Consider the following 23349-nt stretch of genomic DNA (forward strand, 5'->3'; position numbering starts at 1 on the left):
GTGAAATGGAACGAGTGAAAAACCACCAGGACTCTTGAATATTGAACGTCTCTGCATCGGAAGAAAGCAATCTTTTGTAAAAGGTGATGAGCAGTTGACATTAAACTATTGTATCTTATATTATTCACACTAAAAATCGTGAAAAATATAAAGACTGTTTGTACTTATTGTTTGGGCGATACGGATACAGGAAAGAAGAAAGTATCAAAGAGAAAATAACTACTACTTTTTAAGAGGCGGGACTCCCATACTAGCGAATGGAATCGAGTTTGTATTGAGTTTGCATGGCATACCATTACCAACATGTACGCCAAAGATCCGTCAAACGTTAAAGAACAATACTACCAACATAACAGACTTAAATAGTTTAGCATGATAAACGCTTGCGTGGAAGTTGTGTGGAATTTGTTCCGAGTTACGCTTCCTGACTTATTATTCATTCGTAGAGGGCACCTAATAAAATAGCTACGACTTAGAATCTTGTGTACACTTAGAGTCTTGTGTGCACCATCTTGCCCCACAGATTCTCAATAGGGATTATGATCGGGTGATTTTGGAGGCATTGCAATTTCTCGTAAAAACTCTTGGCTGTCTATCCATGCTCGTACGAGTCAGGACACGGATCAGGGTCTGTGTATAGAACACCCATCTTGTACAAATTCTACTGGTGTTACGCCTCCAAGTACAACATTCGCCGTGTTGGCACCAACTCATCTGACAAGATGACAATGTACCTACGTCGCAGAATTCATACGAGTTGATACCGGGTCTATATTGACTCCCATAACGTTAATATTTCGATTTGGTTTATCCATACCGTTGTTAGTCCTAATCGTTGCTCGTCATATTATCTTTGGTCATAATTTCAATAGTCATAATTTTTTTTCGCCCCCTTTCATTAGTCATAACTATTGAATTTCATATCGTTATTGGTCATAACATTTAATGTGGTGATTGTATCAAAAGGTAGAAATTCAAAAGGAATATTATTATTTGACATAACGCTTATTAGTGAGAACTATTGAATTTCATACCGTTATTGGTTATAACATTTAGGTAATATGGTAATTGTATTGAAAGGTTGAAATTGAAAAGGAATAGGTATTATTATTAGACATAACGCATTTCCGTCAGCTGGTACTTTTTGTAAGGGATCACAGTACTAACCTAACCTAACCTGCTTTTTTGGTAGCTGGTCCCACTGATGCTGATCCTTTTAAAAAGAAGTCACAGTTCCAACTTTCTAATGTTTTAATGTTTTATTTTTGAATTTTAAAATTATTCCTTTAAAACATTAGAGATTAAAATGGTATGAATAGTAATAATAGTAAATATAAAAATATTACCTACAATATTTATGAAAAATAAACGGTATACCTTTTGATATTATGCTGATCAATTTCATGACTTTTGTCTTGTATTACAACATTATTCTACTTAATCATCATATTTATTTCGCGTTATACATAACAACGATTATGACTATTGATTATTATGAAAAAATAATAATATGGGTACCGAAAATCGAAACAATAAAATGATGGGTGTCGAAGGGATCCCGTTGATACCTCTACTAGTTCTCCCGGCATCCAGCCCCAAAAATTCAATGACAATCTCCAACTGTTACGATTGGGAAGAACATTGTGCTCTAAATAACGTGTTTTACTTGGTCGCCAAGGCGAAACTCTGTAACAAGGCTGATCAAGCCTTGTCGATTGTTAACCTTTTCCTCATTTCATGTTTTGGTTCGTTTTAAAAATTCAATTAAAATTTCAATTTTCGAATATCCGCTGTACTTTCAAATTCAGCACTTTGTTTTTATGTCAAAATTCATTCTGCGATCAGCAGCCGTACTATAAGGACGAGCTAAATATTTTTATTATTTTGACATCCATACCTGTTCGATCATAAAATACTGAGCGACAAAAAATCTGGCCCTCAGATGTATGCAGAAATAGGTAATATTGTATGAAGAGTGGGCCAAATTTTGTGCCGCTGAGTATATCATAACATTTTCACAGTGCAGTTAATTACAGTGTTTTATAACCAGTTTCATCACACATTTGTATCCTGTTTTACTTAACCCTCTAAGGGACACAACCGGACCACGGTTAAGAAGGGCACAATTGTAAGTCCTACAACATTTGTAACCGTTTCAACTTATTTACAACGTCCCAAATTATTAGTTTTTATATTAAGTTCTTTTTTGTATGCATTGTTACTATGGTGCCTTCTATCTTACATTCAATAAACCTCTTGAACATCTCCTGTCTTTATCTCTTCATCATCATCTGTCGCACACATCGTGACAACTCTACCATCATGAGTTGTAAGGAAGGTTTTTCGTCGACAAATATCACATTAGAAAAATCATGATTTTCATAGTTTCTTGCCCAATTTTGTCTTAGAGTTTTATGCCATGGAGTGAGAGAAGGCTTTCTCGCAGGATTTCGATAATGAATCCGTGATTCATGCAATCGTCGTCGAATCGTTGAGGAAAAGTGAGAACTCTTGGGCTAAATTTGGCACTCTGATAAATCCTCCTTCCCGTACCCGGCCCACTATGCCTCTGTCCGTTTCAATACTAGTTTTTTTTTTGGTCGGCCGAAAGATACATGGTTCCTTAAAACTTCTTCTTCTTCTTACCGACCCCACCACAATCATGTTTTCCAGCTATCCTCGCTCCGCTCAGCTGTTTCCACTAGAGCTGTGCTGTGCGAGAAAAGGTAAATAAAGCGTTTCTATTGGTTCAAGAAAAACACATTCCACGCACATATCTGGTGGAATGTTTGTTAAGTTCAAATTTGCACGTGGAATTCGACCCAGTTTGGCACGAACATCTAATTTGGATGACACTACAAATATCAATAAAAACCATTAGTTTTTTTTTTTTGGTAAAATTTAAAAAATCAGTATAATTCAAACACATTCAAAAGCCCCACTTGGGTTAGTTGAACGGTGCTTGAAGTGAAAAAAAAATCGAGCATATCTCACTTCAGCCCCGAAAGTCAAGGACCTAAACGTATTTTTATTGCCAAGTAATTTCGTTTGTTTTTTTTACGACATTTTTTATGGATTTCTTATTAGATTCGTGCGTATTCCATAATAGAATCTCGGCGAAATCGTTTTTGTTTTATGCTTCTATTACTGTTTATTATTTTTGCCATTTAATCAAGAATGCGCGTGACGTTTTAACAAATGTATTGTATCATTGATCGCGCTCTCTAAATTTTACTGGATTTGTAAGATAATGTTTGCAGAATTGGATAAATAATTTTTTTTTCATTTAATTGTAATTGACGGTTAATCCGTCTCACACCTTATTTAAAAGAAGTAGGTTTTTATTCTGCTTTGTATTTACTTGCAACATAATGCTTTTTGTACTACTTAGAAACAAAACAATATTTGATAGCCCAAACCATTTTTGACTATAATCCACGTAGAAACAGTAAAGTTGGTGAGTGTTTGGATCTTGCGAAAAAGAACTGACCTTACACTTTACACCTTCTACTTTGAAGCCGTGGTGGCCTAGTGGTTTGACCTATCGTCTCTCAAGCAGAGTGTCGTGGGTTCGAACCCCGGCTCGCACCTCTGAGTTTTTCGAAATTCATGTGCGGAATTACATTTGAAATTTACCACGAGCTTTGCGGTGAAGGAAAACATCGTGAGGAAACCTGCACAAACCTGCGAAGCGATTCAATGGTGCGTGCTAAGTTCCCAATCCGCACTGGGCCCGCCTGGGAACTATGGCCCAAGCCCTCTTGTTTTGAGAGGAGGCCTGTGCCCAGCAGTGGAACGTGCATAGGCTGGGATGATGATGATTACTTTGCGCTGCCTATTGTATTGTAACAGATAAGAGTACCATTCAAGCCATGTTTGGCCAAATATCCGGTCAACGGTTAAAACAAAAATTGATGAACACAGCACGGTTATTTCTTGACACAACTTTAAAGTGAGTATACTAGTTTGCTAATGTCGTTCGGAACTCTTAACCTTAAATTGGCAAGAGTAAAAATACAAAAACAAGTGATACAGTATCATACCTTTATTTAATACCGTCTTAGGGTCTACAGAAAAATGAAAAAAAAAATCTAGCATTATTGGTTTTTTCAGAAAATCTATGATCACCATGCACGTTGCCAATTCTATAAGAACAAAGTAACATTATTTTGTGTACACGCTGGGTGATGAGGCAGTAAATTTTATATAAAAAAAACCTAAATTATTTAAAAAAACATCTTTATACTTGGTTTGGTGTATAGGTATTTTAACTAAATGTAAACAAAACACCGTCAATTGGGGTCTTAAATATTGAAATTTCCCCATTAAACTATCTAAACATACTATCTGTATTGAAATACACTAGTCTACTTAGTATTACAATGATAGACAAGTAAAATGTTTAAATCCTTGAATGTGACAAATCTAGCAACTGAATTTTGTTTACATTTAGTTAAATACTCGTAGCTATCCAAATCAAATATAGTGTGGAACTGTCGAAAGCAATTTCGTGTTTTCCAACAGCGAAAAAAAAGGGGCATATATGAGTTGCTCTGAAGATGAGCTCTGGTTGAGTTCGAAACGCGCTCAAGTGTAGATGGCGTGGCTATGGATTGCAAAGAGTTTAATGTGGGCAAAGCATCATTATTAACTGTGGATGGCCAGGGCAGAACTTTTTCTCTAATGGGTGAAAGAAGCATCGTGCATGCTTTCAGAATTCAATCGGTTTTGGATATACATACATATATATTTATCAACCTCATGCTCATCCAATAAGCAGAATAGCAAATTCAAACGTTCCAAAGAAGAGTTTAGAGAAGGTGCATCAGAGCTATCATCAGAATCGAATTGTGGCGGTGCGTGCGGTTTAATTTCCTCGTCCGGATTAGAGCTACAATCATAACATGCATTTTCTACGGGAATTAAAGCTAAAATCTTATGCGGTCGACTTTATGTTAAGCACTGCAGACAAAGAAAGAAAAGCATACTGTTTAAAAAGATTTAAAATAAACAAGGGAACGTAAAATCGTTAATTTGAAATCAAAAAATGTACAGGGAACTTGGTAATGTACACCGTGGTTACCGAAGTTAATTCACCTTGTAGTTGGCAACGTACATGGTGGTTACCGTAGTTGAATGTAAGTACTTCTTCACAAACTTGGCGACGGTAACCGTGGTGTACGTTCAAATTTAACAGTGATTATCGTTGTTATGATGCTGAATGTACACAAAAGAACCAATTGTTCGTATACTTTAGCCTTTTCTCATAAAACACAAAACATAATAAGCATAACTTGCATAGAAAAAAGTTGAAATTTTTTAATAAAACTTTCCCTAGGTACTAGAACGCGACGCCGCGTTGAACTTATTTTTGACACTGACGTTAATTTGAAATTATTGCCAAGTCACATATTTTTCAACCATTCATCATACAATTATTTAGTAGTTTTTAGTCATAAAAGTTTCAAAAAATATATATATTGATGATAGGATTTTTTTTAACTAACGTACACGTGATGCACAGTGCCAATTTAAGGGTTAAACAAAGAATCGGTTTTCTTTTCTATAAAACAAAGAAAACCGAGGAATCTTGAGCGACGTTAACATTCTGGTGTACTGTAACTTAATGTCCTACCTAATGTGTTACCTAAGTCTGAGGTATGACCACAAAACGGACAAGCCATATTTTACTAGTGAATTTACGTGACAGGTTTTATCTGGATTAATTTGACTGCCAAAAAGCAGAATATAACCTGGCACCTTTTCATATACCTCAACTTTTTGTATTATGATGTACTATATATTATAGGCAATTGATGATTTTTATTTCAACCGAATCTTTATTCGTTATTCTTTTAAATGTCATCGCGGGTTTTTAAAGCAAGCAAAGTAAATAAGCAGAGATTAATAAAAGTAAGTAGGTTAGTTTACTTTATAATATTACGCTTGCCTAAATCTTTGAATCCATTTGTTATATCATGGTTTTCATGTTGTACTTTATACGAAGTAGAGCGTCCTCGTTAAAAGCTGGAAAAATACTCGCGTCATTAACTTCACAGCGCGACGCGAAATCACCTCCCCTGAGATTTTAGCACCTTATCACGGACACTCGAAATATTGGCAAAATGGTCTATTTGCAATCTAGGAATTGAAATAAATTATGCTCTTAAAATATTTATGTATTGCAAAATGTAGCCAAAGTGGGGTGTCTTTCAATGTATAATTAAAACCAGCTCAATGTTTCAGTTTGTAAAGTGACTAATATTATAAATACGACTGTGCGTATGTTTATTTTGTTTGTTAGTTACACATGCACACATAAAATAATCAACCGATCGAAAAGATCATTCAGTATGGAAATACTTTGAGATCAATTCTTCGCAGACGAAGTTGCGGGCAACAGCTAGTTAAACATATATTTAGAAATATAAGTAGTTACAAAAGGCTCGATGGGCAAAAGCGAGTACCTAAAGGTAGCGGAATAATATATTATATTCAGAGCAGTGGGCGTCCTACATACTTGAAGTGATGGAAGATGTTTTCTTGTTAGCAGTGTAGGTACCTACATGAAGTCTGTTTTGATCAAAATCCAACGGAATGGTTGCATACATTCTTCTTCGCATCTACTCGTATTTTTTTTCCAATTCTTCAAAGTAGCTTTTAATAACGTTGTTCTGTTTTCAAAATAATAAGAAAATTGGTAATTATAGTATCCTTAAATACAGATTCATCATAAATCATGCTATATGTTTCTACATTAGTGTCCTTAGTAACAACGGAAAATAATAAATAGTTGTAATAAACGTTAATATGTTGTACGACTTAGTGTCTCGTTATAAAGTTCTCTGAAATTACGTTTGGATCATTCAACAGAAGAAAGCGATTGAGCTTTATCCCCACGGTTACAGGTAAAATATATAAAAGTAAATTTTATATTTATTTTAGATTTTGTAACTTCGCTGAGATATGGCCATGCCATCGGTCTACACCGATCGACGACACGAATATTCTGACGAGCGAAAATAACGGGTCACTTTCAATACAAAGTTGTTGATAGTTTCACTAGATTAGTCGGCGTAAATTAATTTGATAATAAAAGCACATCAAAGATACAATTTATACGATTAATAAAATACCTACTACCTTAAACACAATTCAGTCTAAAACCAACAATGCTACATTATATTCTCGGAAACAGAACTTAATAAAGTTATCTCGATGTATTTTCCTAACGGAGATTCGTACGTGGTGAACCGTACGTGGTGGTCTGAAGACTCTTTAAAATCGCGGCTTCTGCACATCTTAGACCAACATTCTAATGTGGTCGCGTTCTCAAATTGCGAGATCCCGTGTTTGGTTGCAGTTAGCCGCTTGGCCTTATGCCAGTCCCTCTCCACGTTTCTTTGGATTCCTGCGGCACACATAAATCAACGGCTCGTTTTAACTATTAATACGCCGCATGATATCCAATTTAAAGAAAATCTGGCCATTATTTCTTCATCTGCATCCGATTTTTATAATAGGATGGCATTTAACTTAAGAGTTTGTTTTATGAAACGTAGCTGCTCTTAATTTATTTTATTTCTTGTGACAAATATTTTACAAAGCATTTTTACAAGGCCTGCTATTGTAAGAATGTTTTGTAATTGTATTTTATTATTTTATTTTAGTTCCGATTTCTTAAAAAAAATATTTACTTACACAGTGTTTTTTTGTTGCTGTTAACTTTGACAGACGGTTTTTTTATTATGAGAGGGAGGCAAACGAGCAAGCGGGTCATATGATACGAAAAAAACACCACTGCCCATGAGTACCTACTGCTCAAGGAAAGTCATTGGTCCGTTGCTGGCCTTTTAAGAAAGTATAGCCCTTTTCTTGAAAGCCCCGATGTCATAGTTGTCAGGAAACACTGCTGACGGTAGTTGATTCCACAATTTCACTGCACGTGGCAGGAAGTCCCAAAGGAAACGCACAGTGGTAGATTTCGATTCATCAAGATGATGTCGATGAAATTAAAACCTCATTATATGGCTTTTTTTATTCGTGAAAAAGTTAACTACCAGGTTGGTTTATTTAAGTGTCAAGTAGTTCATGATATATCTTCACAGTCATTATGAAAGGTCAAATTGCAAAATTTACAAAGTTGACTTTGAAAATTTGACTTGATAAACTTTTTTAATCTTTTTTTGCTAAACATGATGTGTTGTTAAAAACACTTTAGTTGCGGAATTTAAAAAATGACATAAATTAAAAATCTTTACATTGGTTTGCTGCGCATATTAACTATCTAAATTCTAGATTATCTTTTAAAAATAACACGTTGTACATTATAGTGGACAGTAATATAAGTGTAAGATAAGTGGTAAGTTTTTGTAAAGTCAATCATAAATGATTTACATGCGCGGTATGATTATTTTAAAGAAGAATTAATTCGTAATTACAAGTTTTATAGATTAAATTTAGAAAGAAATATAATCGAAGAGAGCCGCTCGGTTTTAATTAAGAGACGGAGCCAACGCTTCCGAGGGCAAAAAAGCGCTCAATTGAATAGCCTCTTATTTGAAACGAAAAAAATAATCCTTCGAACGATTTGAAATATCTAGTGTTGCTGATGAGATTCCATTAGATATTCATGCATCAAAATTATAAAAGCTTATAATTAAAATTATAAAGCAATTACTAGAAATTTAGAAAAGGCACATCAAAAACGAAGTATAGCTATTTTAAACGAGGAAGGTAAAATAATAATAGACAAAAGAAATGGCTGAAAGGTGGACTAGATATATTGAGAAATTATAAGATGGAGTTGGGATGTTAGAAGATAACATAGAGAAAGAAGAAAATGTCACAGAAGATAAGTTAGGTCCTACTATATTAAGAAAAGAGTATGAAAAAGCCTTAAGCAATATTAAGAATGGCAAAGCAGCTGGTTTGGGTGACATACACATAGAAATGGTTAAATACGCTGTTTGTGATCCTATCCTACACGCTGAAATTTTCGATACAATACAGAACATGTACTTTCCCGGTATAATTCCTAAAGATATTCAGAACACAAAAACAGTTACCTTACCGAAAAAGCCAAATACACTAAAATGTGAAGAACATAGAACTAATAAGTATCATATCTCAAGCAAGCAAAATATTATTTCTAAGCAAATAAAATCATTGACATCTACGAGTATGTACTAGACTGCATATTTCTTACATCAAAACGGCACACAAAAACAGTTCACAGCGCGGTTTTGTGAACAGTTCACTATAGTCTGTTGACGTTCGTTACAGCGGTTGTATCAAAGTAATATTATTGATTGATGCGCCGCGCATTTTGTTCTAAACAGCCAGTCTAGTACCGTAAGGTACAAAAAAGACGATGCTTAAAATCATGCAAAACCGAATAAGACCAAGAGTTGAAGCTTATTTAGGACCAGACCAGTATGGATTTAGGGAGCAAAAGGGTATGATAGAAGCAATATTTGCGCTGCCAATGATAGTTGACCGACGCCTAGAACTAGATTTAGATACCCATATAGTTGTTATAGACCTAGAGAAGGCCTTCAACAAAGTCGATTGAAAGTATATGATGGAAGTGTTGAAAGAGGCAGATCTGGATTTTCGCGATCGAAGAATACACCAACTATATAAAAATCAAGAAACCACAATACTAGTCGGGGAACAAAAAGGGAACGCTACGACAAGGAGTTCGACAGGTCTGTCCGCTTTCGCCACATATTTAATGTATTTAAAGAACATGCCATTAGAAAGTTAACAGAAACAAAGGGGTCAAAATTCATAGGGAAATTGTTAAATTTATACGGGTTGCAGACGATATAGCAGCAGTTGCAGAGAACAGCAGAAAACTTCAAGCAATGAATAAAGTATTTTTGGAAAGGGGTCTCAAAATTAATAAAAACAAAACCAAAACTTTAGTAGTCTCCAAAAGAAGAGTCGACAGTACAATTATATTAGAAAACAATGCAATGCAACAGTGAAGTCGTTTAGATACCGATAATATTACCAGGATAGCCATGGCGAAACACTAACAGAAGCCTACTTGCAGCTAAAATATCAAGCTCCGTTAGGAAGAAACTGGTGAAAGTCTACATCTGGAGTATACTCGTAGCTCTCTACGGCTGCAAAACATGGACCATGACCCAAAGAGACAGAAAGAGATTGGAAGCGTTCGAAACGTTATGTTGGAGGAAAATAGAAAAGATCATCTGGACAGTAAAGAAAAGTAATGAGGAAGTTTTAAATATGGTTAACGAAAAAAGATCTTTGTTGAAAATAATTGAGAACAGGGGAGGGAAGATGTAAGGCCATCTCTTACGGCACGATAATTACATTAAGACTATAACAGAAGGAAAGATAGAAGGGAAAAGGCAAAGGGGAAGACCAAGAAGGACATATATGGAGCAAATAAAAGAAAAAAATAGTAAAAATTACTCCACCGACAACAGCCTAGCTCTTAAATATATGATGATGATGATGATGATGATTATGATGATTGATTACTGGCCTTTTAAATACTGTTCGTGGCAAATAAACACTAAAATTATTTTGAAAATATTTTTTTTTTATGATTGTGGGACATTCTGTTGTGGGTTTGGTTAATAGTGAAATTATCTTTTAAAAAACATGTAACTACCGCTTACCTAACTAACCACACGAAACTATTTCTCTTATCGGGTGTTCCAAAAAGTATAAGCACGAGTTTTATATAAAACTAGAGTTTACCCGCGGCTTCGCACGCGTAAACCTTCGATCTGGTACAATTGCCATTCCCAAGATCACCTTCATTGAGTTTGCGTTTAAGAACAAGTGTCCAAAATTTCAAGACTCTAAACCCAACGGTTGAAATATATTGAGATAAAAAGTAGCCTATGTGTATTCCAGATGTCCAGCTATCTACATACCAAATAGCTGTACGTATGGCTCCGATGCTGACTCCCTCCGTTTTTGCCAACTCTTTTAGCGTTATGTTAGGAATTGTACACCATTATTTTATGCACGAACAGTTAACGTTTATTCTGGAAAAATTCCTCGCATTTAGCGTATCTTGCTGAAATTGACTTCAAACAATAACGACATTTGTTGGTAACCATGGAAACATAACACCTACATATAAACTTAAATGTGTTTTCTGTACTGCTTACTGTGTTGGTGTGCAATAAAGAGTTATTGTATTGTATTGTATTGTAAACTTTTTTCTAACCATTAATATAAAAAAAATATCAGTACCAATAGACGTTGCAAAGTAACGCCTCATCCGAACCTCATCCTCATGATGTATAAAACCCTGGGATGGATTTCGCAGTGCAGATCACGATAACACGTCGGTCCCGTGACTATGAGCACACTGCGAAGTCTCTACTCGAAACAAAACTGCAGCTTGTCACCTACAAGTTACCTACTTACCTAGGTTTTAACCTCTTCAGTCTTCACTGCCCATCATCTAATCGTGATGCAAATGGAATGCCTTACACGCCACGGTCATCAATACGTGATAAATGATCACCTCGAAATAAAACCTTCCACGTTGGATTATAAAATACGTAAAAGTATAAAATAAAAATGCAAAAAGATACCTAACGGGAGGATTAGAACCCTGACAGAACAAAATTAATCGACAGTCTTATTACTACACCACTGGGCCATGGTGTCGACTCCTGAGTAGACGAAATATTGAAAGATAGATACCTAGATATATACAAGGAGTCTCTGACCATGGGGCTTTAAATCCAGGGTTCGATTCTGCTCGCATAACTGAGATACTTTTTAAAAATATAACCACTAATAATTTCATTTTTTACCAAATTGTGGCACATCGATGTGACATCCTGTATACAGAGTGACATCAAAGATGTGATCTTAGACGTAATCTTTTGGCTTAACGTACGAACGACGACCCTACCAATCATTTTTTTTAACTGTATAATTATTTAACGTACTTTATACATTTGTTCTTAATAAACGTTTTATTTATGGTGCATTGCACCATATTGCATAGCATAGGAGGCTTGCCCGAAGTGTATGGTGTTTCGGGTACGATTTATAATTCATTAAGAAAAAGGCTTTCCTTGTGATGCACATTAGTGCATAAATAATGTTTTATCCTCATTATTAAACGTTTATCCAGTAAACCGTAGGGACTCTTAATTGTTACACCAGTACTTAGTTCGGTTGTTCAGTGTCGATAATTCTATAAGCTGACAAAGTTTAGGTCGTTATTATCTACGCACCTAAACAAACTATCCTATCGTATAAACTTATATTGACTTTTGCAAACCCCAAACAAAGTAGGTAGGTACATGACTCGAAAATGGGAAACATTCGTAGTTTCAGATACATATACATATTATACTTTAATAAATACGAGTAACAGTTAATCATGAATGCGTGGCTTTACTATTCTACAGTCTGTTCAATTTACGAATGGACAGAAGGAAAATAGGCTCTATATAGTGCACGCTTTAGGAAATAATTTAATAAATTGCATTTTTTTTGTTTACGTTACTAAATTCTACGAGTAACTAAAATATCGAAGACGTCAATATTAGTTTCAATTATTCATTAAATAACTGTTGCTCGTGACTCCGTTCGCATAGAATTCGTTTATTGCTATCCCGCGGGAACTATGCAATTTTCCGGAATAAAAACTATTCTATGTCCTTCCCCGGGATTTGTACTATCTGTATACCGAATTTCACCAAAATCGTTTCAGCGCTTAAGAGGTGAAGAGGTAGGTAACAAAAAAACATACAGACTTACAAACTTTCACAAATATATTAGTGAGATTAACTTTGCCATTATTCATATCATTAAAAAAATCTTTTTCTATTTTGTTTTAAACAATATTATAATATAAAATACCTGAATAGGCAGAGGTAAAGAACATTCTGCAAGAAACGGAACGTTTATAATATTGTCAACTCAAAAAATAGTCTGTACATTATTTATAGTTTTTAATCGCCAGTTTGGATCAAAATTTGATGACCTTTAATCATATACGAATAGTTAACTTTTCACAACTAAAGCACTGCACTAAATTCGATGAAATTTGAAATGGAAAAAAGTTTGAACTTCATAGCAGTAACTACGAGTACTAGAATATTTTTAAACAGAGAATGAGAGTGGATGAATCCTCGAAGCCGTTTTTAAAATATGTATAAATATAAATCGAATTAATATTATGTAGCAAATAACGTATTAATATTGTGTTATTTTGTCATTTGTAACAAACACAATTTGTAATAAAATTATGACTTCATCTTATTACTACTTTTATTCATCATCAGCATCATCATTACGAATTCACTAAAAAAAAATTTAGAACCCCTTCTTCTGTGACCTTCTAGAGTCCAATGTTATCTTGAATGGACTATAGACGATGATTTTTCTTATTTATTGTGCTATAATATTAGAGCTACCTTTATGCAAAATTAGTATGAATAAATCAAATGAATTTAAGTATTGTGTTTAAGATTGAAATAAACTCTGTCAGTACAATTTTTAACCGGGTCAAAGCCGATTCGAAGTTTTCTGACTACGAAAATACATTATAGTGCCTAACGTGAAGTGAAGTTGCAAAAAATTGTTAACTCTGTAGATATTTCACAATTTCTGTTATTAGGTCAGCAATGTGGCCATTGTCTATTTTATATACTGGAAAATTGACAAAATAGTATATTGAAATTTAGATTATTAAGTAGGGGCTAAAAATAAGTTTCTATTGTAATTAGATAAAAATAAAGTTGTATGAACTATTAAATAATATATATTCTAGTAGCACAATTATAGGTACTGAAAAATGATACAGTTACAAATTGTGGCTATTTGTTGCCGTCGTAATCTATTGTGCTGATGTACCTTTTTTCAGCCATAATTCTTGCCGAAAAGACAGCATCACCTGTAATATGGTTTCTTGGTTTTTTAAAACGCAAGCAAGTAGCGCACTTTGCATCATCTGACTTCTTTTGGCATTCCTTTATGGTGTGGCCTTGCTCGCCACAGTGGCCGCAGGTGGCTGTTGACTCCCGACAAAACTTGGCAGCATGACCATATTGCTGACACTTATAACATCTAGTGACCAAAGTAAAGTCTGTAACAGGGCAAGATGACCAATTAATAAACACTTTGTCTTTACTAATTAGGGCTTTACGTATAGCAGCAGGCACTTCTATAACATAATTACAAGTTTCAGAATCCTTTTTAGATGCCCTGTGTCGTTCAGCCAATTATACTGTATACATGGTGAGTTTAATAGTACAGCAAAAACCAAAAAATAATTTATATTTTAATGTGCAACAAGAGAGGGCATAATAACATCGATTTCAAATACTAAAATCGCTGTTGGCACAGTTTGACCCAGTTAAATTACATTGTGACATGGAATTGACCGCCATAAATGCGTTAATTGAATTTATTTCAAAAGTGGACATAACACTATGCTACAATCACTGAACGAAAAACCTTTGGAAACATGTGAAATTACATAAACATACAAACAGCAAGGCAGAAAGACGAATCGTTGTTTTGTGTGCCGCTTTACCTTTGCTGCCGCCATCGAAATTGCTAGAAGGATGGGAGTATGTTAAAGTTGAATGCAAAGCGGAATTTAACATAACCTAATTTTTGGATTACATATAGAAATTTTGGTTGCAACCATTGCAATAAAATAAGTGTGTTCGGTGAACGCCATCGTACAAATAACCCCGTGGAAGGGTGGCATTCTAATTTAAACAGAGATGTCAACAAAAACAATGTAACTTACTTCGTCTGTTAAATGTTATAGCAAAATTTGAGAACACAAAAGGGAAATAAACAAAATAAACGCAAAAAACAGGATATTTTAAACGATGAATAACTACATAACATACGTACAAATTGAATTGGTTAATGGTGAAATTGTAGTTGGACATGCATTAGAAAAATTGCGAGTTTAGTTTAGCCGCATAGTACACTCGGACCAACTGAATCGTGACCCACTGAGGAACCTTTTCGTAGAAAAAGTCATAGTGACATCGCATTGCTTGACAGGGGAATTTATTGTGGCACTTACTGTGAGAACGTTCTACGGCGGGTCAGGAATCGAATGGTTCGACTGTACATAATTTTATTACGAACATTGGGCTTAATTTGTTTCGCGTTAGGTTAAGTAAATAAAGAATTTGGATTGCAGGTTGATTATAGTTTGCCCTTGTTTAAAAAATAGGTACCACACCACACCAATATACCCCGTTTTCTCGTGGTCCCATTGACCAGCCCCCTGTACCACAAAAGTTACAAGTGCTACAATTCGACAAAATTGTCAAGTTTCCCATAGTAAAATGTTACAATTTTGTCGAATTGTAGCACTTGTAACTTTTGTGGTACAGGGGGCTGGTCAATGGGACCACGAGAAAACGGGGCCACGACCAGATTATTTGGTAACACAGACAGTAAAAAAATCATATTACCGTGGTTCCATTGATTTAAAGATACTATGGCAAAAATAAAATACCGTAGTACCACAGTGTAAAAAAAGTAAGTTCTTTAGACTTTGTTAGTACCATCAGTTTAGATTTTTATTGTATGAGTGTAGTTTTAGGTGTAGAAATAAAACATAATATATATGTTAATTTTATGATTATTTATTAATTAATTAAGTATAAGTTGGTAATCAAAAACCTTTGCGTTTATTGCGGCAAGTTCGAAACGACTTGTAGTTGAATTTTATGACATAAAAAATTATCTTTCATATGAAGAGCTACGGTGCCACAGACAGACACACATAGTGGTCAAACTTTATAATACCCATCTTTTTGCGTCGGGGGATAAAAACAGAGACAGCAACACATTTATCCGTCAGAAGTCTATTTGTTTAGGTAGGTAAAGTCAAGGGCATACATATCTATACAGCAATAGCGTGACATTCATGTATTCATCGACCTTATGTGTAAGATATTTTTGACGTCTTGGTAACGTAACTACTTACATATGTTTATGCCCTTGACTTACCCCTTGCCCTTACTTAACAAAATGTAAACAACCGAAGAATGTTTAATACTAAATACGTTTTTAAAAATGTGAATTAATATTAGGTCAAATTCATAAATTAGTTCGGATTTATATTTTGATAGAAGATTTAATTTGTAAATAGCAATTTGCGTATTTTTTTCAATCGTTCGTTATTTTTGGGGCAAACTTTCGGAAGTTTATGTCACTTTGATTAATTCTTTGTGCATACCAATCGTGGGTCCACTAACTGCTGGTTTTGCTACAGTACCTACCCCAAATTGTGTTGCTGTAAATAGGTTTGCATTGACGTGTATGTTTTGTTTTAAGGGTTTTGCGGGGGCTGTTAAAATCACTGATTATCGCATTAAGCCTCGGGCTGGGGCGGTTTATACAATCAGTGGAAACCTGATTTGCTCTAAACGTATAAAGATATTGTTTTGTTCATAACAAATAAAAGAAATACAACCTTCGTATAAAATTCGGTGCGGTCTGTTGATCAAAGCGTACGCGAGTAAACAGGCAAGATTGAGTTAAGTTAATGATTTGTTTTCAGTTTGTCTTCAAAACTCGTATAATTTTAACCTGAAAAGAGAAGTTATTTACTTATGTAACATGTAAAATAAAACCGTTAAATTAATACGAGGGGAGGTTCAAAACTTCGCGGAATGAAGAGTGAAGAGAAAACAGTATACAAACTTTATGCTCAGTTATGTTTAGTGAAACCTATTTAGGTAAAGAAAAAAAAAATTAAGCATGATTTACAAGTGGCAGAATCTATTCAATCATGGCAGAGTTTCCATTGAAGATGACCCTCACCCAAGAAGACCGGTCGAAGCCACGTCCTCGGATATTGTGCGAAAAGTTAAAAAACTACCGCTATAGATAGCGGATACTATCTAACTAACGCATACTAATGTAGACTAGTACGAGGTATGCGCGGCAGATACGACTGTTGTGAGGATCCTGCACGATCATCTTTGCAAGACAAAAGATGTGCAAGGTACCCAGAAGATAGCAACGATCTTTTGGGATTCCAAGGGAATTCTAATGATCGAATACAAAGACAAAGGCGTCACCATAACTGAAGCATACTACGCAACACTACTATAAAGAGTAAAAGAGGTGGTATTAAAGAAAAGAGAAGGCGAAAGTTGTAGAAGGGTGTGTTGCTTCTGCATTATACAATGCACCAGTTCACAAGAGCCATGTTGCGACTGCTGCTCTCCTCCTCAAGTTTGCCCCCCCCCCCTCTACAGCTTGGATCTAACCCCTAGCAACTATTATTTGTTCCCGAATTTGAAAAAAAAATCATACAGACGAAGGAGCCTTACAACTTACAGAAACGCAAATTACCTTATACGTGAACGTATTTTTTACCAAAGTTTTTAAGGTTGTACGCGTATATGAGCCAAAGTACCACATAGATCTTTTTACTGTCTTTTTGTACACAGGTTTATTTCCCAGAAATTCACGTATAGGCGTATGTACAATAACTTTTAATGAAGAAATATTTTAATAAAATTTATTCTTTGTGATTGAAGGACAGAGTACTATTAGCTAGTGTGGCAAATTTTAGAAGTCTCGGATACACCATCTCTGATTTACGACAGTTTTTGACTTTGAAAGCCCGTCCTGTAAAAAGGATTTTACACTTAAGCCCTTTTACGTAGGACCCATCGTTATATTAAATATATTGACCCGGATAATTCACGTCTTAAATCGAGTTTAGCCCGACATGTTTCGGGCTAATCCATAGCCCTTCGTCTTCGGAGCGTCATCGGTGTGTGTGAACGTACCTTTACAGAGAGATGTTGTTAGTGTTGTGTGCTACCCTACATTTGACAGTTGTTATGAAAATGATGATCAAAACGCGGGCAATTGTGTACCGGTGTCAGTTTCGTCGGGTAGTCGCGCGAGCAGAGCGGCGGCGCGCAGTGCGCGTCAAAGAGTATTAGTACCAATATAGAAAAAGAGTGACAACTCTGTGGTCAAATTTGCATGTATGGTAACAAGCGCTATCTGGTAGCTAGCTGAAGAACTAAATCTGACATAACACACACATGTACATGCACGCACACAACAAGCTTAACGTCTATAAAGCCCAGTTTAGACCTGTAAGAAAATTGCGCAAGTTGCATTACACATCGCGAGGCCGGAAAGCAAACGAGTTTATGGTGGGCACTTCACTTGGTCACCCAAGCGGAGCAATGTAATACAACTTGAAGAAAACAGCAAAAAATCAGATAAACTTAAAAATCATCCGCGAAAGCCAGACAGCCAACATACAGCGGAAAGATGGCGGACAGACTGAATTTTTCAAGTCCACGTTTGACACATTTGTCAATTTAGTGCTATCATTTTGTCACCAGAGGCGCTGGCGTGTACGTGAAAAGGTGACGTTTTAAGTGTGCCCCCACTGGTGCGCGTGTTGCAGCAGCCGCCGAGTCGCGTTGCTCCAAAGACAAAGGGCTACGGATTAGCCCGAAACATGTCGGGCTAAACTCTATTTAAGACGTGAGTTATCCGGGTCAATATATTTAAGTCCCACGGTAGTTTCACGTTGTTTAAGTATAAAGAGGTACGTGCATAGATACATACATAATTAACTTCAATTTAATTTTTTTGCGATCATTCTCTTAAGATCCATTCATCAGATCCATGATGTTTCTAATGAAACATTTTTTTTCTAACTAGATCCATTACGCAGAAGTATGGATCTAATGAGATGTTTCTTCTCACCTGATACATCTTTCTACCCAGTTGCAAAAAATGGATCTACGGAGAATATTTTTCTCAGTAGATACATTGCCTATCACTGGAATAGATCTAGGGAGAATACTTTCTCAATGGATCCATTTATTCATTTGTCCATGTATCTAATGAGATTATTATTCTCGCTAGATCCATTTGCTCAGATACATACTGTATCTGGTGAGACTTCATTCTCACCAGATCCATTGATGCTCGCGATAGTGGATCCACCGAGAACATACTCCCGTTAGATCCATTCTATCTGATCCATACTGTATCTGGTGAGACTTCATTCTCACCAGATCTATTGATGCTCGCGATAGTGGATCCACTGAGAACATATTCCCGCTAGATCCATTCTGTCTGATCCATACTGTATCTGGTGAGACTTCATTCTCACCAGATCCATTGATGCTCGCGATAGTGGATCCACTGAGAACATATTCCCGCTAGATCCATTCTATCTGATCCATACTGTATCTGGTGAGACTTTATTCTGTATGAGCAAATGGATCTAGCGGGAATATGTTCTCAGTGGATCCACTATCGCGAGCATCAATGGATCTGGTGAGAATGAAGACTCACCAGATCCACACTGGGTCTGAGCAAATGGATCTAGCGGGAATATGTTCTCAGTGGATTCACTATTGCGAGCATCAATGGATCTGGTGAGAATAAAGTCTCACCAGATCCACACTGGGTCTGAGCCAATGGATCTAGCGAGAATAACAATCTCATTAGATACATGGAAAAATTAATAAATGGACCCATTGAGAGAGTATTCTCCTTAGGTCTATTCCAGAGATTGGCAATGTATCTACTAAGAAAAATATTCTCCGTAGATCCATTTTTTGCAACTGACTCGAACCGACTAAAAATATGAAAAAACGACACCTTGTATTTTTATTTTATTGATCGATAGGGTCAATCATGAGGATGAAATCTCTCTAACTGAAAAACATAAAAATGTTTCCTTTGATTAACTTTTCTTATTTTCAGTATTTAGAGCACTTTCCGTCCAGGTGCCATTACTAAATTCCTGCCTGTGTATACCTACATTACTTTATATGTGTATATATGTGTATTGGGGACCTTGACTCCTACTACTATTAAATTTACTTCTCATTAGATCCATGACAACACGTAAGATCTACTGAGAAAAATATTCTCCGTATATCCATTTTTTGCAACTGGGTAGAAAGATGTATCAAGTGAGAAAAAACATCTCATTAGATCCATACTTCTGCGTAATGGATTTAGTTAGAAAAAAATGTTTCATTAGATACATCATGGATCTGATGAATTGATCTTAAGAGAATGATCGTCCAAGTCGATAAGTCTTTGTTTTTGTGTTTTTTTTATGGCAAAAACATAAAGATAATTAAAAAAAACGTTATTTACAAGTATAAATAAACGCTCAAAGTTGTAAAGATATCAAATGTTGTTTTATTTCGTTTGAAACATTGTTAAGCATCTTAACACATCTTACCAATTTTTAAATATGATCTAGAATGTCCTAACTCCAATATGTACTTACCTACCGTCAATATTGAAATTACGACATTTTAGACATATCGCCTTTATTAATTTTATTGCAAAATACTAACAAAAAATTAAAAAACTTTAATCGTCACATAAAACTACCTTGAATATTACTGTTAAGGCATGTTTTATTAATTCTAAAAACTGTTATTGCTTAAATTAGACCCAAGCCGTAGTAAGGGAGAAGATACGAAATTTACCTGTTTATTATTAGTAGACACATACTTTGGTACCTAATTATTTCTATGCATTCTAGAGCATCGGAGGCAACCCCTTGCCGCAATAATGTAACACTTCATGAGAATCGAAGTCTAATAAAGAATAATTTGATTCTAACAAATGTTTTGCATAATTTGATCTGTCTGGATCGTGTCATACTTCCTGAAGGTGACATGGTGTCGCATATTGCTATATGCCGAAACATGCTCTTTTAATCTAGCATTAAAACTGCGACCTAGATATATATTTATTTATATCTATTTTACTACCTATTGCCCGCGACTCCGTCTGCGCAGAACTCGCTTATCGCTATCCCGCGGGTACTACGATTTTTTTCGGGAAAAAAGTAGCCTATGTCGTTCCTCGGGACTCCAACTATCTCCATACCGAATTTCATCATCATCGGTTCAGCGGATGAAGCGTGAAAAGGTAACAGACAGACAGAGTTACTTTCACATTTATAATATTTGTAGAGAATTGCAGTCATTTACGTTTATTTTTAAGTACATCCATGTTAATAATATTTTAAGACAATTTATGTAAAAAAAATAAAAACGTAAGCTTCTAGTGCATAAGCCCACATTTTTAGTTTTTTATCCAGTGGTATATTTAACACACTGGGTATTTATCTCCACCATATTGGAAAGTGTAAGGTGCATGGGTCCAAGCTAAGGTGGTGCAACTAATTTACATCTTTTACTAACCGACTTCAAAAAAAAGAGGAGGTTATCAATTCGGTTATATTGTTTTTTATGTTTGTTACCTCAGGACTCCGTCATTTACGAACCGATTTGTTTTTTTTTGCAGTGTATAGGAATGGCTTCAATTATGTCTCATAAGCACCAAATCAGGATCTGACGATTGGATCCTAAGAAAATCGAGGGAACTCTTCAAATATTGTAGGGGCACCTATGGTAAATTGGATATATTTAGTAGTAACTCGTGCATTTGCTCTTGAAAATCATCATTTGGTGAAGTGAAACTGATGATGAAAACTACAGTTGACCATCGGAGTTAGTACTCAATAACAAGTATTTCACGGGTTGAATTTCAATTACAGTTGCTAAGCAATTTAAGCTCCTCGTAATGCATATGGTAAAATGGAACGGGTGGTGCACCAGGACGCCTCAATAAGGAACGTCTCTGCATCGGAAAAAAGCACTTTTGTAAAAGGTGACGAGCAGTTCACATTAAACTATTGTATCTTAGATTATTTACACTAAAAAGAGTGAATAAAAAATTATAACAAAAAATTTCATGGGTTTTGTGCAGTCGGTTAAATTTTTTGTTATATATACTTTTTTTAATTTGCATAATATTATTTTACGACAATTTTTCAAACGCTTTGTTTGTCTCGTTAAGCAGAGTTGATCGTTGATCATAAAGTTTTAAAATATATCAATAGAAGTTTTTCAGGGTCGTCTACAGACAGCTCTCATACTTTCCACGCTACCGATCCGCTGTCAGTGAGTATAAATGGAAATTAATGGAGCCTGCCGTCCTTTCAAGCCCCTTCACACGAGGCGGACGTGAACGTTTGATCGGCTGCGATTTCTCCCAGCACATTGCCGTCATTGACGATCCGCTGTTGAACAAAGATGAGGGGTTTGGCAGAATTAACAAGTTTACTGACTATTTATTATCACTGAATGACTTTTTATTCAATTAGTACAAGTTTTTGCAGCATTAGTGAAAATGTGTAATTACCTTCTCCTTTATTTATGGTCAGTGTTTCGTTGAACTGAGTTGCCTATCTTTTAACAGAGATCTTAATGGCAGTATCGAAGCTCTTCCACTATTCGCAATCCATCCCGAACTCCTTTCGTTAATTATTTAAAAAGGACCAGATCCGAACATCTTTGGGAAGGCCAGCCGCGTTTCTGTCATTGATTATCCGTTTATCTCGACCCTACTTTCTGAAAGATTTAGTCTATGACATTCTAATCCTCAGCCAATGCTTGTACCTACGGCTTGGTTTTCTTAGACAGATAAGCAAAGGTTTCGAAGTGCAGAGTTCCGGAAAAGATCTTCCTGGTATGCTGGTTTCAGTGATTTCTTATTAATAAATCTCACCTACTGTTTTGAAAATTGAAAACTCTTTATTTTTACACATCGAATTTATAAAACTTAACAATCGTAACATTTGGAGCTTTTTCAACCAGTACAACCAATTTCAACCAATCTATATAATATCATATATAATATCATTCGTAATCCATGTCTCATGTCTCAGTAATCCTGAAATGCGCAGGCAGACACATTTATTTGAAAAATACTTATGTAAGTAGTAAACCAAATAAAATCATGATAAATCTACATCTCAATCTTGGAAAATATTTTATTACTATATTTTGCCCGCGGCTTTGCCTGCATGGAAATCGGTTATAGCGCGTTGTCGGGAACTATGCATTTTACCGGGATAAAAAGTAGCCTATGTCACTATCTGACCCATAAACTATATCTGTGCCAAAATCACGTGACGAAGCGAAAGACAGGCAAACATACAAATACACACACTTTCGCATTTATAATATTAGTATGGATTATTGCACATAAAGATTGTTAGTTTGATAGTTCGCAGGTCTAGTTATCCTATATTACTTTTCAGATTTAAAGTGACAAACTATTTTTTGTGTTGTTTTTTGGACATTAGTTATTTTTTTTCATAAAGTGTCCATTTGGAGAGTGAAAACACAATGGCACCGTATTTGTTTAATGTATTTATATATGTCCGAACGAGGTCACAGCCTGAAAACGTCGTGCTTAAAACCGGATCGTATAAACTTAATCTTAGACCCCGCCCCTTTTATACTTCACCCTCGTCACCGTAACGCAAGT

At 35.4% G+C, this 23349-nt stretch overlaps 1 long non-coding RNA gene across 2 annotated transcripts; it reads left to right on the top strand.

Moving 5' to 3' along the window:
* The first annotated feature begins 1377 nt into the window (after nt 1–1377).
* Nucleotides 1378–22673, top strand: LOC141431851 (uncharacterized). 2 transcript variants are annotated; one of them, XR_012451763.1, is made up of 4 exons: nt 1378–2128; nt 21319–21425; nt 21572–21684; nt 21928–22673. It is a non-coding gene; the product is annotated as an uncharacterized lncRNA (long non-coding RNA). The 2 variants fall into 2 exon arrangements; XR_012451764.1 differs by having other exon boundaries at nt 21940–22673.
* The last annotated feature ends 676 nt before the right edge of the window (nt 22674–23349 follow it).

The sequence above is a fragment of the Choristoneura fumiferana genome, chromosome Z, assembly GCF_025370935.1.
Source record: "Choristoneura fumiferana chromosome Z, NRCan_CFum_1, whole genome shotgun sequence".
Classification (NCBI taxonomy): Eukaryota; Metazoa; Arthropoda; class Insecta; order Lepidoptera; family Tortricidae; genus Choristoneura; species Choristoneura fumiferana.